The sequence below is a fragment of the Oncorhynchus mykiss genome, chromosome 8 (assembly GCF_057628025.1).
Source record: "Oncorhynchus mykiss isolate SJ-2025 chromosome 8, ASM5762802v1, whole genome shotgun sequence".
NCBI classification, from domain to species: domain Eukaryota; kingdom Metazoa; phylum Chordata; class Actinopteri; order Salmoniformes; family Salmonidae; genus Oncorhynchus; species Oncorhynchus mykiss.
In genome coordinates, this window is record NC_143029.1 from 34619345 (window position 1) to 34640660 (window position 21316).

The 21316-nt window shown below is 41.1% G+C and overlaps 9 non-coding genes across 9 annotated transcripts; all 9 read left to right on the forward strand.

The window, feature by feature from the left end:
* Positions 1-778: 778 nt before the first annotated feature.
* Positions 779-1077, forward strand: LOC149981549 (signal recognition particle RNA). Its single transcript, XR_016482899.1, has one exon.
* Positions 1078-2008: 931 nt separating this feature from the next.
* Positions 2009-2307, forward strand: LOC149981550 (signal recognition particle RNA). Its single transcript, XR_016482862.1, has one exon.
* A 932-nt stretch (positions 2308-3239) lies between these two features.
* LOC149981551 (signal recognition particle RNA) lies at positions 3240-3538 on the forward strand. The gene has a single exon (XR_016482878.1).
* Positions 3539-4470: 932 nt separating this feature from the next.
* On the forward strand, positions 4471-4769 carry LOC149981552 (signal recognition particle RNA). The gene has a single exon (XR_016482890.1).
* Positions 4770-5701: 932 nt separating this feature from the next.
* Positions 5702-6000, forward strand: LOC149981553 (signal recognition particle RNA). Its single transcript, XR_016482821.1, has one exon.
* A 932-nt stretch (positions 6001-6932) lies between these two features.
* On the forward strand, positions 6933-7231 carry LOC149981554 (signal recognition particle RNA). The gene has a single exon (XR_016482875.1).
* A 1139-nt stretch (positions 7232-8370) lies between these two features.
* Positions 8371-8669, forward strand: LOC149981555 (signal recognition particle RNA). Its single transcript, XR_016482971.1, has one exon.
* Positions 8670-9600: 931 nt separating this feature from the next.
* LOC149981556 (signal recognition particle RNA) lies at positions 9601-9899 on the forward strand. Its single transcript, XR_016482840.1, has one exon.
* Positions 9900-10830: 931 nt separating this feature from the next.
* Positions 10831-11129, forward strand: LOC149981557 (signal recognition particle RNA). The gene has a single exon (XR_016482894.1).
* The last annotated feature ends 10187 nt before the right edge of the window (positions 11130-21316 follow it).

A 21316-nucleotide genomic window follows, 5' to 3' on the forward strand; every position in this document is an offset into this window, starting at 1 on the left:
AATGTGTGAATACCGGCAACAAAATGCAGCACGGACTGTTGAGGGAGTAGTAAGTGCTAGCGCGATGCCTAGCATGAAACTGAGGCCAGCTCTCCCATCACCATCGACAGACAGACAGTTCGGATAGGTTCATTTACTTGTGTGAAATGAGCCACAATAATGATTAGCCAAATCATTGGAATTTGAGATTCACCTTCAATTAAGTCCCTTATTGAAGGTGATGCAAACGAATACAAAAAGTGGAATCATGTCATATGTTTGTACTAGATTAAGTTATACAAGGTTGGAATGTTGTTACATAATTTCAAATATAATAATTCATATATTTGACAATAATCAGAAAACAATTGAAATCACACTGTGCATATTTTAGACTGCATAATTGCATTGGGAAAGAGCTCTCAAACTAGGCAATTTACATTCACCATCACTAAAGGCATTTGATATGCATATCTATTGATTTGGTGTTTTGCCTATTTGTTTTGTACAACTTTTGATGATACACCTTTGATGATATATTTAGGCAGATTATATATATTTTACCTGTTTTTGCATGACATCACATTTCTTGTGTGTTTCTGCATATGTACCAATATCTTCAAATTGACCTAAACCTACCAAGGGATCAACTGGACATCCAATGACAGTGTATGCACTAGCTTTATAGAAGCAGCACTTCTTAGTTTTTCCCATGCAAAGGCCTTTAGCCTACAACCATCCTTCGTAATTATGTCACACACTCCTACCTCTATCACCTTTACCTGCAGCTGAATATCTCGCCGGGTGCAGTGGCATGTGCCTGTAATCCAAGTCACTGGGAGGCTGAGGTTGGTGGATCAAGTGAGCTGAGGAGCTCCGGGCTGCAGCACGCTATGTCGAACGGGTGTCCACACTAAGTTTGGTATCGATATGGTGTTCCTAGGGGAGCCTGGGACCACCAGGTTGTCTAAGGAGGGGTGAACGGTCCCAGGTCGGAAACGAAGCAGGTCAAATCCCCCGTGCTGTCCAGTGGTGGGATAATACCTGTGAGTAGATGCTGCAGTGCAGCCTTGGCAAAACATCGAGACCTAATCTTTTCATTTTTTAAAAACCTATTTTTATCTGCTACACAAATTGTCACTTCGAAATGTTTAGCAGACCATGAAAAGTCGACACTGTTTTGCAGCTTTCCAAAAACAATTACCGTTATACCTTCTGATAATCGAGAATTATACTGACTACTACTGACGAAATGTGTGAATACCGGCAACAAAATGCAGCACGGACCGTTGAGGGAGGAGTAAGTGCTAGCGCGATGCCTAGCATGAAACTGAGGCCAGCTCTCCCATCACCATCGACAGACAGACAGTTCGGATAGGTTCATTTACTTGTGTGAAATGAGCCACAATAATGATTAGCCAAATCATTGGAATTTGAGATTCACCTTCAATTAAGTCCCTTATTGAAGGTGATGCAAACGAATACAAAAAGTGGAATCATGTCATATGTTTGTACTAGATTAAGTTATACAAGGTTGGAATGTTGTTACATAATTTCAAATATAATAATTCATATATTTGACAATAATCAGTAAACAATTGAAATCACACTGTGCATATTTTAGACTGCATAATTGCATTGGGAAAGAGCTCTCAAACTAGGCAAATTACATTCACCATCACTAAAGGCATTTGATATGCATATCTATTGATTTGGTGTTTTGCCTATTTGTTTTGTACAACTTTTGATGATACACCTTTGATGATATATTTAGGCAGATTATATATATTTTACCTGTTTTTGCATGACATCACATTTCTTGTGTGTTTCTGCATATGTACCAATATCTTCAAATCAACCTAAACCTACCAAGGGACCAACTGGACATCCAATGACAGTGTATGCACTAGCTTTATAGAAGCAGCACTTCTTAGTTTTTCCCATGCAAAGGCCTTTAGCCTACAACCATCCTTCGTAATTATGTCACACACTCCTACCTCTATCACCTTTACCTGCAGCTGAATATCTCGCCGGGTGCAGTGGCATGTGCCTGTAATCCAAGTCACTGGGAGGCTGAGGTTGGTGGATCAAGTGAGCTGAGGAGCTCTGGGCTGCAGCACGCTATGTCGAACGGGTGTCCACGCTAAGTTCGGTATCGATATGGTTTTCCTGGGGGAGCCTGGGACCACCAGGTTGTCTAAGGAGGGGTGAACCGGCCCAGGTCGGAAACGAAGCAGGTCAAATCCCCCGTGCTGTCCAGTAGTGGGATAATACCTGTGAGTAGATGCTGCAGTGCAGCCTTGGCAAAACATCGAGACCTAATCTTTTCATTTTTTAAAAACCTATTTTTATCTGCTACACAAATTGTCACTTCGAAATGTTTAGCAGACCATGAAAAGTCGACACTGTTTTGCAGCTTTCCAAAAACAATTACCGTTATACCTTCTGATAATCGAGAATTATACTGACTACTACTGACGAAATGTGTGAATACCGGCAACAAAATGCAGCACGGACCGTTGAGGGAGGAGTAAGTGCTAGCGCGATGCCTAGCATGAAACTGAGGCCAGCTCTCCCATCACCATCGACAGACAGACAGTTCGGATAGGTTCATTTACTTGTGTGAAATGAGCCACAATAATGATTAGCCAAATCATTGGAATTTGAGATTCACCTTCAATTAAGTCCCTTATTGAAGGTGATGCAAACGAATACAAAAAGTGGAATCATGTCATATGTTTGTACTAGATTAAGTTATACAAGGTTGGAATGTTGTTACATAATTTCAAATATAATAATTCATATATTTGACAATAATCAGAAAACAATTGAAATCACACTGTGCATATTTTAGACTGCATAATTGCATTGGGAAAGAGCTCTCAAACTAGGCAAATTACATTCTCCATCACTAAAGGCATTTGATATGCATATCTATTGATTTGGTGTTTTGCCTATTTGTTGTGTACAACTTTTGATGATACACCTTTGATGATATATTTAGGCAGATTATATATATTTTACCTGTTTTTGCATGACATCACATTTCTTGTGTGTTTCTGCATATGTACCAATATCTTCAAATCAAACCAAAACCTACCAAGGGACCAACTGGACATCCAATGACAGTGTATGCAATAGCTTTATAGAAGCAGCACTTCTTAGTTTTTCCCATGCAAAGGCCTTTAGCCTACAACCATCCTTCGTAATTATGTCACACACTCCTACCTCTATCACCTTTACCTGCAGCTGAATATCTCGCTGGGTGCAGTGGCATGTGCCTGTAATCCAAGTCACTGGGAGGCTGAGGTTCGTGGATCAAGTGAGCTGAGGAGCTCTGGGCTGCAGCACGCTATGTCGAACGGGTGTCCATGCTAAGTTCGGTATCGATATGGTGTTCCTGGGGGAGCCTGGGACCACCAGGTTGTCTAAGGAGGGGTGAACCGGCCCAGGTCGGAAACGAAGCAGGTCAAATCCCCCGTGCTGTCCAGTGGTGGGATAATACCTGTGAGTAGATGCTGCAGTGCAGCCTTGGCAAAACATCGAGACCTAATCTTTTCATTTTTTAAAAACCTATTTTTATCTGCTACACAAATTGTCACTTCGAAATGTTTAGCAGACCATGAAAAGTCGACACTGTTTTGCAGCTTTCCAAAAACAATTACCGTTATACCTTCTGATAATCGAGAATTATACTGACTACTACTGACGAAATGTGTGAATACCGGCAACAAAATGCAGCACGGACCGTTGAGGGAGGAGTAAGTGCTAGCGCGATGCCTAGCATGAAACTGAGGCCAGCTCTCCCATCACCATCGACAGACAGACAGTTCGGATAGGTTCATTTACTTGTGTGAAATGAGCCACAATAATGATTAGCCAAATCATTGGAATTTGAGATTCACCTTCAATTAAGTCCCTTATTGAAGGTGATGCAAACGAATACAAAAAGTGGAATCATGTCATATGTTTGTACTAGATTAAGTTATACAAGGTTGGAATGTTGTTACATAATTTCAAATATAATAATTCATATATTTGACAATAATCAGTAAACAATTGAAATCACACTGTGCATATTTTAGACTGCATAATTGCATTGGGAAAGAGCTCTCAAACTAGGCAAATTACATTCACCATCACTAAAGGCATTTGATATGCATATCTATTGATTTGGTGTTTTGCCTATTTGTTGTGTACAACTTTTGATGATACACCTTTGATGATATATTTAGGCAGATTATATATATATTACCTGTTTTTGCATGACATCACATTTCTTGTGTGTTTCTGCATATGTACCAATATCTTCAAATCAAACCAAAACCTACCAAGGGACCAACTGGACATCCAATGACAGTGTATGCACTAGCTTTATAGAAGCAGCACTTCTTAGTTTATACCATGCAAAGGCCTTTATCCTACAACCATCCTTCGTAATTATGTCACACACTCCTACCTCTATCACCTTTACCTGCAGCTGAATATCTCGCCGGGTGCAGTGGCATGTGCCTGTAATCCAAGTCACTGGGAGGCTGAGGTTGGTGGATCAAGTGAGCTGAGGAGCTCTGGGCTGCAGCACGCTATGTCGAACGGGTGTCCACGCTAAGTTCGGTATCGATATGGTGTTCCTGGGGGAGCCTGGGACCACCAGGTTGTCTAAGGAGGGGTGAACCGGCCCAGGTCGGAAACGAAGCAGGTCAAATCCCCCGTGCTGTCCAGTGGTGGGATAATATATGTGAGTAGATGCTGCAGTGCAGCCTTGGCAAAACATCGAGACCTAATCTTTTCATTTTTTAAAAACCTATTTTTATCTGCTACACAAATTGTCACTTCGAAATGTTTAGCAGACCATGAAAAGTCGACACTGTTTTGCAGCTTTCCAAAAACAATTACCGTTATACCTTCTGATAATCGAGAATTATACTGACTACTACTGACGAAATGTGTGAATACCGGCAACAAAATGCAGCACGGACCGTTGAGGGAGGAGTAAGTGCTAGCGCGATGCCTAGCATGAAACTGAGGCCAGCTCTCCCATCACCATCGACAGACAGACAGTTCGGATAGGTTCATTTACCTGTGTGAAATGAGCCACAATAATGATTAGCCAAATCATTGGAATTTGAGATTCACCTTCAATTAAGTCCCTTATTGAAGGTGATGCAAACGAATACAAAAAGTGGAATCATGTCATATGTTTGTACTAGATTAAGTTATACAAGGTTGGAATGTTGTTACATAATTTAAAATATAATAATTCATATATTTGACAATAATCAGAAAACAATTGAAATCACACTGTGGATATTTTAGACTGCATAATTGCATTGGGAAAGAGCTCTCAAACTAGGCAAATTACATTCACCATCACTAAAGGCATTTGATATGCATATCTATTGATTTGGTGTTTTGCCTATTTGTTGTGTACAACTTTTGATGATACACCTTTGATGATATATTTAGGCAGATTATATATATTTTACCTGTTTTTGCATGACATCACATTTCTTGTGTGTTTCTGCATATGTACCAATATCTTCAAATCAAACCAAAACCTACCAAGGGACCAACTGGACATCCAATGACAGTGTATGCACTAGCTTTATAGAAGCAGCACTTCTTAGTTTTTCCCATGCAAAGGCCTTTAGCCTACAACCATCCTTCGTAATTATGTCACACACTCCTACCTCTATCACCTTTACCTGCAGCTGAATATCTCGCCGGGTGCAGTGGCATGTGCCTGTAATCCAAGTCACTGGGAGGCTGAGGTTGGTGGATCAAGTGAGCTGAGGAGCTCTGGGCTGCAGCACGCTATGTCGAACGGGTGTCCACGCTAAGTTCGGTATCGATATGGTGTTCCTGGGGGAGCCTGGGACCACCAGGTTGTCTAAGGAGGGGTGAACCGGCCCAGGTCGGAAACGAAGCAGGTCAAATCCCCCGTGCTGTCCAGTGGTGGGATAATACCTGTGAGTAGATGCTGCAGTGCAGCCTTGGCAAAACATCGAGACCTAATCTTTTCATTTTTTAAAAACCTATTTTTATCTGCTACACAAATTGTCACTTCGAAATGTTTAGCAGACCATGAAAAGTCGACACTGTTTTGCAGCTTTCCAAAAACAATTACCGTTATACCTTCTGATAATCGAGAATTATACTGACTACTACTGACGAAATGTGTGAATACCGGCAACAAAATGCAGCACGGACCGTTGAGGGAGGAGTAAGTGCTAGCGTGATGCCTAGCATGAAACTGAGGCCAGCTCTCCCATCACCATCGACAGACAGACAGTTCGGATAGGTTCATTTACTTGTGTGAAATGAGCCACAATAATGATTAGCCAAATCATTGGAATTTGAGATTCACCTTCAATTAAGTCCCTTATTGAAGGTGATGCAAACGAATACAAAAAGTGGAATCATGTCATATGTTTGTACTAGATTAAGTTATACAAGGTTGGAATGTTGTTACATAATTTAAAATATAATAATTCATATATTTGACAATAATCAGAAAACAATTGAAATCACACTGTGCATATTTTAGACTGCATAATTGCATTGGGAAAGAGCTCTCAAACTAGGCAAATTACATTCACCATCACTAAAGGCATTTGATATGCATATCTATTGATTTGGTGTTTTGCCTATTTGTTGTGTACAACTTTTGATGATACACCTTTGATGATATATTTAGGCAGATTATATATATTTTACCTGTTTTTGCATGACATCACATTTCTTGTGTGTTTCTGCATATGTACCAATATCTTCAAATCAAACCAAAACCTACCAAGGGACCAACTGGACATCCAATGACAGTGTATGCACTAGCTTTATAGAAGCAGCACTTCTTAGTTTATACCATGCAAAGGCCTTTATCCTACAACCATCCTTCGTAATTATGTCACACACTCCTACCTCTATCACCTTTACCTGCAGCTGAATATCTCGCCGGGTGCAGTGGCATGTGCCTGTAATCCAAGTCACTGGGAGGCTGAGGTTGGTGGATCAAGTGAGCTGAGGAGCTCTGGGCTGCAGCACGCTATGTCGAACGGGTGTCCACGCTAAGTTCGGTATCGATATGGTGTTCCTGGGGGAGCCTGGGACCACCAGGTTGTCTAAGGAGGGGTGAACCGGCCCAGGTCGGAAACGAAGCAGGTCAAATCCCCCGTGCTGTCCAGTGGTGGGATAATACCTGTGAGTAGATGCTGCAGTGCAGCCTTGGCAAAACATCAAGACCTAATCTTTTCATTTTTTAAAAACCTATTTTTATCTGCTACACAAATTGTCACTTCGAAATGTTTAGCAGACCATGAAAAGTCGACACTGTTTTGCAGCTTTCCAAAAACAATTACCGTTATACGGGGCGGCAGGGTAGCCTAGTGGTTAGAGCGTTGGACCAGTAACCGGAAGGTTGCGAGTTCAAACCCCCGAGCTGACAAGGCACAAATCTGTCGTTCTGCCCCTGAACAGGCAGTTAACCCACTGTTCCCAGGCCGTCATTGAAAATAAGAATTTGTTCTTAACTGACTTGCCTGGTTAAATAAAGGTAAAAAAAAAAATAAAAATACCTTCTGATAATCGAGAATTATACTGACTACTACTGACAAAATGTGTGAATACCGGCAACAAAATGCAGCACGGACCGTTGAGGGAGGAGTAAGTGCTAGCGCGATGCCTAGCATGAAACTGAGGCCAGCTCTCCCATCACCATCGACAGACAGACAGTTCGGATAGGTTCATTTACTTGTGTGAAATGAGCCACAATAATGATTAGCCAAATCATTGGAATTTGAGATTCACCTTCAATTAAGTCCCTTATTGAAGGTGATGCAAACGAATACAAAAAGTGGAATCATGTCATATGTTTGTACTAGATTAAGTTATACAAGGTTGGAATGTTGTTACATAATTTCAAATATAATAATTCATATATTTGACAATAATCAGAAAACAATTGAAATCACACTGTGCATATTTTAGACTGCATAATTGCATTGGGAAAGAGCTCTCAAACTAGGCAAATTACATTCACCATCACTAAAGGCATTTGATATGCATATCTATTGATTTGGTGTTTTGCCTATTTGTTGTGTACAACTTTTGATGATACACCTTTGATGATATATTTAGGCAGATTATATATATTTTACCTGTTTTTGCATGACATCACATTTCTTGTGTGTTTCTGCATATGTACCAATATCTTCAAATCAACCTAAACCTACCAAGGGACCAACTGGACATCCAATGACAGTGTACGCACTAGCTTTATAGAAGCAGCACTTCTTAGTTTTTCCCATGCAAAGGCCTTTAGCCAACAACCATCCTTCGTAATTATGTCACACACTCCTACCTCTATCACCTTTACCTGCAGCTGAATATCTCGCTGGGTGCAGTGGCATGTGCCTGTAATCCAAGTCACTGGGAGGCTGAGGTTGGTGGATCAAGTGAGCTGAGGAGCTCTGGGCTGCAGCACGCTATGTCGAACGGGTGTCCACGCTAAGTTCGGTATCGATATGGTGTTCCTGGGGGAGCCTGGGACCACCAGGTTGTCTAAGGAGGGGTGAACTGGCCCAGGTCGGAAACGAAGCAGGTCAAATCCCCTGTGCTGTCCAGTAGTGGGATAATACCTGTGAGTAGATGCTGCAGTGCAGCCTTGGCAAAACATTGAGACCTAATCTTTTCATTTTTTAAAAACCTATTTTTATCTGCTACACAAATTGTCACTTCGAAATGTTTAGCAGACCATGAAAAGTCGACACTGTTTTGCAGCTTTCCAAAAACAATTACCGTTATACCTTCTGATAATCGAGAATTATACTGACTACTACTGACGAAATGTGTGAATACCGGCAACAAAATGCAGCACGGACCGTTGAGGGAGGAGTAAGTGCTAGCGCGATGCCTAGCATGAAACTGAGGCCAGCTCTCCCATCACCATCGACATACAGACAGTTCGGATAGGTTCATTTACTTGTGTGAAATGAGCCACAATAATGATTAGCCAAATCATTGGAATTTGAGATTCACCTTCAATTAAGTCCCTTATTGAAGGTGATGCAAACGAATACAAAAAGTGGAATCATGTCATATGTTTGTACTAGATTAAGTTATACAAGGTTGGAATGTTGTTACATAATTTCAAATATAATAATTCATATATTTGACAATAATCAGAAAACAATTGAAATCACACTGTGCATATTTTAGACTGCATAATTGCATTGGGAAAGAGCTCTCAAACTAGGCAAATTACATTCACCATCACTAAAGGCATTTGATATGCATATCTATTGATTTGGTGTTTTGCCTATTTGTTGTGTACAACTTTTGATGATACACCTTTGATGATATATTTAGGCAGATTATATATATTTTACCTGTTTTTGCATGACATCACATTTCTTGTGTGTTTCTGCATATGTACCAATATCTTCAAATCAACCTAAACCTACCAAGGGACCAACTGGACATCCAATGACAGTGTACGCACTAGCTTTATAGAAGCAGCACTTCTTAGTTTTTCCCATGCAAAGGCCTTTAGCCAACAACCATCCTTCGTAATTATGTCACACACTCCTACCTCTATCACCTTTACCTGCAGCTGAATATCTCGCTGGGTGCAGTGGCATGTGCCTGTAATCCAAGTCACTGGGAGGCTGAGGTTGGTGGATCAAGTGAGCTGAGGAGCTCTGGGCTGCAGCACGCTATGTCGAACGGGTGTCCACGCTAAGTTCGGTATCGATATGGTGTTCCTGGGGGAGCCTGGGACCACCAGGTTGTCTAAGGAGGGGTGAACCGTCCCAGGTCGGAAACGAAGCAGGTCAAATCCCCTGTGCTGTCCAGTAGTGGGATAATACCTGTGAGTAGATGCTGCAGTGCAGCCTTGGCAAAACATTGAGACCTAATCTTTTCATTTTTTAAAAACCTATTTTTATCTGCTACACAAATTGTCACTTCGAAATGTTTAGCAGACCATGAAAAGTCGACACTGTTTTGCAGCTTTCCAAAAACAATTACCGTTATACCTTCTGATAATCGAGAATTATACTGACTACTACTGACGAAATGTGTGAATACCGGCAACAAAATGCAGCACGGACCGTTGAGGGAGGAGTAAGTGCTAGCGCGATGCCTAGCATGAAACTGAGGCCAGCTCTCCCATCACCATCGACAGACAGACAGTTCGGATAGGTTCATTTACTTGTGTGAAATGAGCCACAATAATGATTAGCCAAATCATTGGAATTTGAGATTCACCTTCAATTAAGTCCCTTATTGAAGGTGATGCAAACGAATACAAAAAGTGGAATCATGTCATATGTTTGTACTAGATTAAGTTATACAAGGTTGGAATGTTGTTACATAATTTCAAATATAATAATTCATATATTTGACAATAATCAGAAAACAATTGAAATCACACTGTGCATATTTTAGACTGCATAATTGCATTGGGAAAGAGCTCTCAAACTAGGCAAATTACATTCACCATCACTAAAGGCATTTGATATGCATATCTATTGATTTGGTGTTTTGCCTATTTGTTGTGTACAACTTTTGATGATACACCTTTGATGATATATTTAGGCAGATTATATATATTTTACCTGTTTTTGCATGACATCACATTTCTTGTGTGTTTCTGCATATGTACCAATATCTTCAAATCAACCTAAACCTACCAAGGGACCAACTGGACATCCAATGACAGTGTATGCACTAGCTTTATAGAAGCAGCACTTCTTAGTTTTTCCCATGCAAAGGCCTTTAGCCTACAACCATCCTTCGTAATTATGTCACACACTCCTACCTCTATCACCTTTACCTGCAGCTGAATATCTCGCCGGTTGCAGTGGCATGTACCTGTAATCCAAGTCACTGGGAGGCTGAGGTTGGTGGATCAAGTGAGCTGATGAGCTCTGGGCTGCAGCATTTTATGTCGAACGGGTGTCCACGCTAAGTTCGGTATCGATATGGTGTTCCTGGGGGAGCCTGGGACCACCAGGTTGTCTAAGGAGGGGTGAACCGGCCCAGGTCGGAAACGAAGCAGGTCAAATCCCCCGTGCTGTCCAGTAGTGGGATAATACCTGTGAGTAGATGCTGCAGTGCAGCCTTGGCAAAACATCGAGACCTAATCTTTTCATTTTTTTAAAACCTATTTTTATCTGCTACACGAATTGTCACTTCGAAATGTTTAGCAGACCATGAAAAGTCGACACTGTTTTGCAGCTTTCCAAAAACAATTACCGTTATACCTTCTGATAATCGAGAATTATACTGACTACTACTGACGAAATGTGTGAATACCGGCAACAAAATGCAGCACGGACCGTTGAGGGAGGAGTAAGTGCTAGCGCGATGCCTAGCATGAAACTGAGGCCAGCTCTCCCATCACCATCGACAGACAGACAGTTCGGATAGGTTAATTTACCTGTGTGAAATGAGCCACAATAATGATTAGCCAAATCATTGGAATTTGAGATTCACCTTCAATTAAGTCCCTTATTGAAGGTGATGCAAACGAATACAAAAAGTGGAATCATGTCATATGTTTGTACTAGATTAAGTTATACAAGGTTGGAATGTTGTTACATAATTTCAAATATAATAATTCATATATTTGACAATAATCAGAAAACAATTGAAATCACACTGTGCATATTTTAGACTGTATAATTGCATTGGGAAAGAGCTCTCAAACTAGGCAAATTACATTCACCATCACTAAAGGCATTTGATATGCATATCTATTGATTTGGTGTTTTGCCTATTTGTTGTGTACAACTTTTGATGATACACCTTTGATGATATATTTAGGCAGATTATATATATTTTACCTGTTTTTGCATGACATCACATTTCATGTGTGTTTCTGCATATGTACCAATATCTTCAAATCAACCTAAACCTACCAAGGGACCAACTGGACATCCAATGACAGTGTATGCACTAGCTTTATAGAAGCAGCACATTTAACTGTGTTTGTCACTAAATTGAGGATAGATTCATATAAAAAGAAGAAGAAATAGGTATGTCTATGACTGCAACTAGTCCTTTTCTCAGTGGTTGTCCTTAAAAAGAGAACACTGCCATTTTCCTGAGGTTGAGCAGAGAGCGAGAGAAAGCTGTCATGGTCATGGGTTGTCTTTTAATTTTACCACAGCGTCAGACCTATCTCTAAAAGAACATGGCTCGTCATTTCACACCTTCAAAAGAAGACCGTTTTTGGCAGTTAGGGGTGGATGTACGTTCATGTGGATGATACTAGTACATGTTACCTTTAAAACTTTGAAAAACAAGACACTTCTTGTCAGCAAGTTGGTAATGGAGTGTCTGTAATGAAAATTGTTCAATTGTTAAAGAGGTGAATGTAACTTCCACCAATGATGTAAGTCTATGACTGCAGTCTGTATCTGGTCCTTCTCTCAGTGGATGTCCTTGAGCTCAGACAACTTCCAATGAATTGTGAACCAAAGGAACACAATGTACATCACATAGAATGACATGGCCCCTCCGTCAAGAAACGTCCTGGAATAAAAAAGTCATTGAAATGTGCGTATGTGATTTGATTTGTGTGGTTCATGCTGAAAGAGTAGGTTACACGTTTGACTACTTAGAGCAGTGGTTCCCAAACTTTTTATAGTCCCATACCCCTTCAAACGTTCAACCTCCATCTGCATACAGGGGCCAGCACCAGGGTCAGCGCACTCTCATATATTGTTTTTTGCCATCTTTGTAAGCCTGCCACACACACACACTGTAAAACACATGTATTAAATGTGTTGTACAGTATGCATTGTACAATACATTTAATGAATTTAGCTTAAATTCATCAAAAACGTTAGCTTATAACAGTGAACCTTTAGCTTATAACAGTGAACCATTGGCTGTGCTGCTCATGCATTGAATCTGCTCCTCAAGGACATCATGACACTCTACAAGAGAGCCAAGGAAATGGTTAGGTATGTGAAGGGTCATCATGTTATAGCAGCAATCTACCTCACCAAGCAAAGTGAGAAGAATAAGAGCACCACATTGAAGCTGCCCAGCAACACCCGTTGGGGTGGTGTTGTCATCATGTTTGACAGTCTCTTGGAGGGGAAGGAGTCTCTCCAAGAAATGGCCATATCACAGTCTGTCGATATGGACAGCCCCATCACGAGGATCCTCCTGGATGATGTATTTTGGGAGAGTGGTAAGCAGCCTGAAACCTATAGCAGTAGCCATTGCACAAATTGAGGGAGACAATGCCATCCTGTCTGATGTTCAGACTCTGCTTGCAGATGTAAGAGTAAAAAAATGGTACTGCCCTGCCCACTTCCCTGTTGCTCGAAGCTGAGGAATCTGCAGTTCTGAAATACATAAAAAAGCGTGAGGACTTCTGCCTGAAGCCTGTACACGCCGCTGCGTACATGTTGGACCCCAAGTATGCTGGCAAGAGAATCCTGTCTGGTGCAGAGTTCAACAAGGCCTATGGTGTCATCACTACTGTGTCTCGCCACCTGGATGAGGGCAAGGTTCTTGGCAGTCTGGCGAAGTACACTTCCAAGCAAGGGCTTTGGGATGGAGATGCAATATGGCAGTCGTGCCAGCGTATCATCAGCCACCTGGTGGAAGGGACTTCGTGGATCTGAGGCTCTTTCCCCTGTTGCCGCCATCATCCTCCAAATCCCACCAACATCAGCCGTCTCAAAGTGCAACTGGTAATTGTTTGGGAACGCACACACCAAAGCACGTAACCTGCTGACCAATACAAGGGTTGAAAAATTTGTGGCCACCCGGGCAAATTTGAGGCTTTTTGAGCCTGACAACGACCCATCCTCAACAAGGTTGGAAAGTGACAGTGAAGATGAGGCCTCAGAGTCTGATGTTCAAGTGGTGGACATTGAGGAGGTCCAGGGAGAAGACATGGAAGCCTGAGAGGAAGACAACCAAAGCTTTAATTTCCAGACTATCATTTTACAGATGTATGTTGAAAAAGTTTTTGGGAGATGCGATGAATCATTGGGGATCATTCAATATTCCCTTACTTTTGTTGTTTGTACCCAAGTAGCGTCGGGAGCAACTGCTTGCACGCACTTACCACTCCACTATGTCTCCCTGTCATGGCTTTTGTGCCATCAGTACAGATACCAACACACCTTGACCACCAAAGTCCATTTAATGTCACAAAGCTGTCCAGTACCTTAAAAATATCCTCTCCTGTTGTCCCGGTTTCCAGTGGTTTGACCCCCCATAAACATAACGGACATATACCTGGAGCTGTGCCAGGCCCGCTCTGTCTGTTGACTCATCCAGCTGTAACGCATAGAATTCACTGGCTTGTATGCGAAGCAGTAATTGTTTCAAAACATCTCCTGCCATGTCGCTGATGCGTCGTGAAACAGTGTTGTTTTGATGCGTCGTGAAACAGTGTTGTTTGATGAAGACACATGAAGACAGAGTTCTTTTGGCCTTTTCCCCCAGCATTGTCCCAGCCATATCCGTGGCAGCAGGAAGAATGAAGTCCTCCACAATAGTATGGGGCTTACCTGTCCTAGCCACTTTGTAGCTCACCATATAAGACGCTTCTAGTCCATTCTTATTAATGGTGTCTGTTGCTTTTCTACCTGTCTTAATACTCGAAAGTTGTCTTAATTCTCGCTCAAAAAACTCCCGTGGCTTATTTTTCAAATTGGCATGTTTTGTTTCTAAATGTCTGCGCAAGAGTGAAGGTTTCATCGAGTTGTGAGATAGTACTTTGCACATATAACACACTGTGACTGAGGAAAGGCACTACTCCCAATATAAGTGAACCAAATCAATGTAGTTCTCATCATATTTTCACCTCTTCGATGGTCCAACGTCCCTGTCTATTGTTCAGTGCTTTCCCGGGTAAGAGGGCAGTAGCTCTTCGGCTGCATCAGATTCACAACTGTCAGTGTCCATGCTAGCTGGGCTAACACCAAATGTAGAATTACTGATGCTAGCATTGGATATGCTCGTGGAAGCAAAACAACTTGTGTCGTCAACATGTGCAGGTGTAGTACTGCTGGTAGTAGCAGTACTACCAGTAGAGCTGGTATGTGACTCTATGGACGAGGGCCTTACTTTTTTTAACCATGAATCCATTTTTGAGCAAACGGAATGAGCAGCAGCTTAGTGGAATTCCCGCAAGAGAGTAACGGTTAATGTGATTGGATGTTAATTATTTAACTAGGCTACCTGTATTTGACATTGTGTTGTTATTATGCTTAACACTGTATGGTTTCATTTTAGTTTTGGCAGTGAAACAAGGTTACACAGGCGAGAAAGAAACCTCACCCAAATGTATAGCCCCGTTGGAAAATCTAAATGGACTGTTTGAAAATGTTTCATGTGAATCACATTTTTATTTGGCGTACCCCCTACGGCATTGCGCGTAACCCAGTTTGGGTAATAGCTGCTCTAAAACATTGGCAACAGAGACATGCATTTTTGCCTGTGTGTATTGGTCTTTCATAGTTGACTTTCCCAGGAGAGATTTCAGTGTCTCTTTGATAGGGATATATTGACAGAAGCGTTCCTTGCCACTAGCATCAGAACCAAGGTAAACCTTTCATGTTTTGCCCGACCTTAAGAATCCTTCATTGTGTACTGTAAGCAGATCTTCTTGTGATACTTCAACAATGATTTGCTTTACCTCACTGTCCTGCAAGTTAAGCATAGACAACTTCTCTTGGAGTTTTTAAAGTACACTGTTCATTCCTCAGTTGTGGACCTCCTGGAACTCCTCTCTTATGGACTGCATTCGGTTGCCTGGCAACAGCATTTTTGGCTTGCATTTTTAAGTAAAACAAGGCTAAGTTACTCAAGAATGCCCCTTGGTCAACTTCATCGTCTTTATCGACATGTGCATCTGCGAGTGTTACATTCTCATCCCCTACTGTGTTTACTGCATTTTGTCTGACATGACTGATCTGCAACCGGCTCCTTATGTCTTCTGCTCAGATGGCAGTTAAAGATAACCTGACATGGAAATATCTAAAGCAGCCTCTATGGGACAATACTTTTTCCCATCTCTGATATGCCATCTCAAATGAGCACACAAAACTGAAAAAAATAGGGTTCTGAAATGAGCATCCCTGAACCTGGCAGGTCCGTGGAAATTCCCCTTGTTGAGTCACCTCATTCTGAGGCTTTGTATTTTTATAACGCCTACATGCATGGGATTAAAAAGCAGAGAAGTTCTTAAAAATGCAAGGGCACTCCTCTACCCCACAAGCAAAACTTCGTTTTTTTGCATGAGTAATGAATGCTTTAATATTTAGGCAACAGGAATTGCAGGATTTACACCTGTACATTACCAAAAAAGTTACTTCCAGCTACCAGCCAGCCTGCAATATTAAAATTACACTACCCCCACCTACCAAATTGCATGCAAATTGCATGCACACACCTGAAGAGCTATCAAGCTACAGTTACCATGCAACTCATGCCAACCATACAATCTCTAAAAACATTTCTGAAAGATTAGCAAAAGCAAGAGGGAAAATTCTACTCCTGTGGAAAAATGCCACGACCATGGACTTGAAGAATGCTGCTAGTTAACCACACAATTTGAAGAAAATGAAAATAAAAGATAACTTTCATATCCTGCATGGGCAAAATACCAGTCTGTGCTGTGCTGAATTAATTAGTGTAATGGATTATGGACATGCAGGGGGAATATTCCACTACACTTCTACTGTCACAAGCACCCCCAGACTGAATATAGGTACAGTAACCAGAGATATTTAAAGAAAGATGTCCAGTGGAATTCCCATCTCTGAGCTATAGCTAACATTAGCAAGCACTGTTCCCCTTTCATCTGAGATGCCTATCATTCCAACTACAGAATCCCCCAAAAACTATACATCCCAAAGGCAAAATGTCAGTCTGTGCCTGCTGACAAACTAAAGGTGCATTCGACCTAGCTAAACTCTCGCTCCCTCCCTAGCGGGATAGTCTTTTTGTGTAGCCTAGTACGACCACTTATGCCAGTAATATCTAATCAAACTTTATTTGTCACATGCAACGAATTCACCAGGTGTAGACCATATTGTGAAATGCTTACTTACAAGCCCTTAACCAACAGCACAGTTCAAGAAAGAGTAAAGTTTTTTTTTTAACCAAATTAACTAAAGTAAAAAAATATTAAAAAGTAAAGTAACACAATAAAATAACAATAATGAGACAATATACAGGGGGTACCGGAGTTAATGTGCGGTAGGGGTGAAGTGACTATGTGTAGATAATAAACAGCGAATAGCAGCAGTGTAAAAACAAATGGGGGGGATCAATGTAAATAATCCGGTGTCCATTTGATTAATTGTAATTAAATAATTAACAGTCTTATGTCTTGGGAGTAGAAGCTGTTAATTAAGGAGCCTTTTGGTCCTAGGTTTGGCGCTTTGGTACCGCTTCTCATGCGGTAGCAGAGAAATACAGTCTATGACGTAGGTGACTGGAGTCTCTGACAATACCAACATTCACACCATGCCACCTGTGTCATGCACCCTCCGGTTAAGTAGCCTATCCAATGAAAGACACATTAGGATTTCTGCATGTGGTTAATATTAAAATGATTTGCTCTATAGCTACAATATCCCTGATCATTCCACCAGCAGAAAAGATCAACGCAACAGACCGACATGTCAACTTGGCTTGTTAACAAAATCCAAGCAAGCTAGCTAACTAACGTAGCTTGCATATTTTGCATATGGAATTAGTACATACTAGAGGTCGACCGATTATGATTTTTCAACGGCGATACCGATACCGATTATTGGAGGACCAAAAAAGCCGATACCGATTAATCGGACGATTTTTATTTTTTATTTTTTAATGTATTTGTAATAATGACAATTACAACAATACTGAATGAACACTTATTTTAACTTAATATAATACATCAATAAAATCAATTTAGCCTCAAGTAAATAATGAAACATGTTCAATTCAGTTTAAATAATGCAAAAACAAAGTGTGGAGAAGAAATTAAAAGTGCAATATGTGCCATGTAAAAAAGCTAACGTTTAAGTACCTTGCTCAGAACATGAGGACATATGAAAGCTGGTGGTTCCTTTTAACATGAGTCTTCAATATTCCCAGGTAAGAAGTTTTAGATTGTAGTTATTTTAGGAATTATAGGACTATTTCCCTCTATACCATTTGTATTTAATTAACCATTGACTATTGGATGTTCTTATAGTCACTTTAGTATTGCCAGTGTAACAGTATAGTTTCCGTCCCTCTCCTCACTCCTCCCACTCCGTTCGGTTACACCAGCCTCATCTCAGGAGTTGATAGGCTTGAAGTCATAAACAGCGCAATGCTTGACGCACAACGAAGAGCTGCTGGCAAAACAGCATGAGAGTGCTGTTTGAATGAATGTTTACATGCATGCTTCTGCCTATCACCGCTCAGTCAGATACTTAGATATGCTCAGTCAGATTATATGCAATGCAGAACACGCTAGATAATATCTAGTAATATCATCAACCATGTGTAGTTAACTAGTGATTATGATTGATTGTTTTTTATGAGATAAGTTTAATGCTAGCTAGCAACTTACCTTGGCTTACTGCATTTGCGTAACAGGCAGTCCCCTTGTGGAGTGCAACGAGAGAGAGGCAGGTCGTTATTGCGTTGGACTAGTTAACTGTAAAGTTGCAAGATTGGATCCCCCGAGCTGACAAGGTGAAAATCTGTCTTTCTGCCCCTGAACGAGGCAGTTAACCCACCGTTTCTAGGCCGTCATTGAAAATAACAATGTGTTCTTAACTGACTTGCCTAGTTAAATAAAGATTAAGTACAGGTGTAAAAAAATATATTAAAAAATCTGCAAATCGGCGCCCAAAAATACAATTTCCGATTGTTATTGTTATGAAACTTTAAATCGGCCCAAATTAATCGGCCATACCGATTAATCGGTCGACCTCTAGTACATACCTAGCAGCTGCTCAAAAATATTTAGGCGACTTTTCCCCAAAGGAAAAGATCCAATAGCTCGAGCAGAACATAAAGCTTATTTTTACTTTCTCATGCGTCTTCCCTCACACACCGTTTGTCGCAGAGCATCGCATTAGTGGAAATCAAGACTGTTTCTAGATAGGTTCAAGTCGCGTCGGGAACCATTTTTGCATTTTAGCTTTCCCTAACCTTTACTTAATTATCATGACCTGCCACGTTAATTACCCTAGCATGCTGCGTTAATTCTCGTAACCTGCTACGAAAAGTCACTTCTGCTAGTCAAAACCAGCAGACCTGCCCTGAGAACAGTTTTGGTTTCAACTCTCTCTCTCTCTCTCTCTCTCTCTCTCTCTCTCTCTCTCTCTCTCTCTCTCTCTCTCTCTCTCTCTCTCTCTCTCTCTCTCTCTCTCTCTCTCTCTCTCTCTCTCTCTCTCTCTCTCTCTCTCTCTCTCTCTCTCTCTCTCTCTCTCTCTCTCTCTCTCTCTCTCTCTCTCTCTCTCTCTCTCTCTCTCTCTCTCTCTCTCTCTCTCTCTCTCTCTCTCTCTCTCTCTCTCTCTCTCTCTCTCTCTCTCTCTCTCTCTCTCTCTCTCTCTCTCTCTCACACTCACACAGGCACACACTCACACACACACACCCCACAGTCCGTTTGGCGTTTGGGTATTACTGTAAAGAAATATGTTAGAATCATTTTTACAGAAGGCTTACAATTACAGTTAATAACAGTATTTTTCAGCATTTTACCTAGAATGCAGTGCAATCTACAGCATCAATGCTGTAAAACACATTTAAGGTATTTAAATTACAGAAAACTCTTACAGTGTTGGCTTGATGTTTATTATCTAACTTATTTTTGCCAGTTTAAAAAAAATATGAACTGGTGCAAAAATGTAAATTGCATGTATTGGTTTCCGAAATGTAGTTCCCAAGGTATGTCAATTCTGATTGGCCAATGGGATTTCACAGTGGCGACCCATCATTCTGCCCCACCTGTTTTGAGCCCCACATTTTTTTTGTGGGGGGGGGGGGGGGGGCGCTTGCCTCTTCTGCATGTTTATTTAGGCATTAATACGTTTCACATATCAGTTTGCAAATAATGTAAAAAAAAATATATATATAGATCATTGAGTTAATAAAGCCGCATACAAACATGGTCTCTTTTTTGTTTTCTTGAGTAAGGCAGCTCTAAAATGCAGGTGTTTCAGCCTAGCTCAGTGCTTTCTGTGATGGTGGGGCAAGCGTCAGAAAATACGGAGCGTTGCGCCATTATTGGCTCAGTGCTCTGTCACTCATGAGGACACTACGTCACCGCCAAGTCTAAGAGTAGAGCTACAAAAAACTAGTGTCCATCCAAGAAGGCTTAAGGTCATTAGCCACAGATAAAATGACTTCAAATCACTCAGGCTCCTGAGTGGCGCAGCAGTCTAAGGCATTGCATCTCAGTACTAGAGGAGTCACTACAGATCCTGGTCAATTCCAGGCTGTATTACAACCGGATGTGATTGGGAGTCCCAAAGGGTGGCACACAATTGGCCCAGTGATGTCTAGGTTAGGGTTTGGCCGGGATAGGCAGTTAATGTAAATAAGAATTTGTTCTTAACTGACTTGACTAGTTAAATAAAATGTATTATATGTACAGTAGTTTTGATTGGACTGATCATGTCAACATCATACTTTCAAAATCTTAGCTAGCGGTCATCATCATGAATCAAGTCAACAATCTACTGGCAAATCCTTTTTAATCCTTCTCATATGAAGAGAAATAATAGCTAAAAGGTATTGGTGCTCATCAGCCTTTGGACATAAGCATTACACAACAAGTTGGAAATTGCAAATTCAACAATGAGTGGTTTGGAAGGAATCAGTGACAGTGGCTAACTGCTAGCATTGAAAAGCAATAACTAGCCTACTATTCAGTGGAGTGGCTGTGTGGTCCCAAATCTGCGATATGATAGATCTCTTTTACAAGTTTAAAATTATAAACATTCAACATTGGTCATGCTGTCAATGAAGCATGATTTGTGCCGCGCTCAAAACAACTGTTAACTCGGAACTGCGAAAACTTGACTTCAAGACAACTGGTACGTCGGGAATAAATGAACTCCGACTGGGACAACGCGTTTTGAACGGTCATTCAACTCGGAATTGTAAATCCGGCCTCTTTCTAGAGCTACAACGTGAAGATCAATAACATCATCATGATTCAAGCTTGTTTTTTTTCAGAGTTCTCAGTTGTTTTTAAAGCACCATAAATCCAGAGAATACCAGACTTTGATGACAAAATTTGCCGAAGCACCGCCACGCCACCTTCCTGTTCAAGTGAGCACAGTACAACGAGGTGAGTCCAAAAATGTACTGT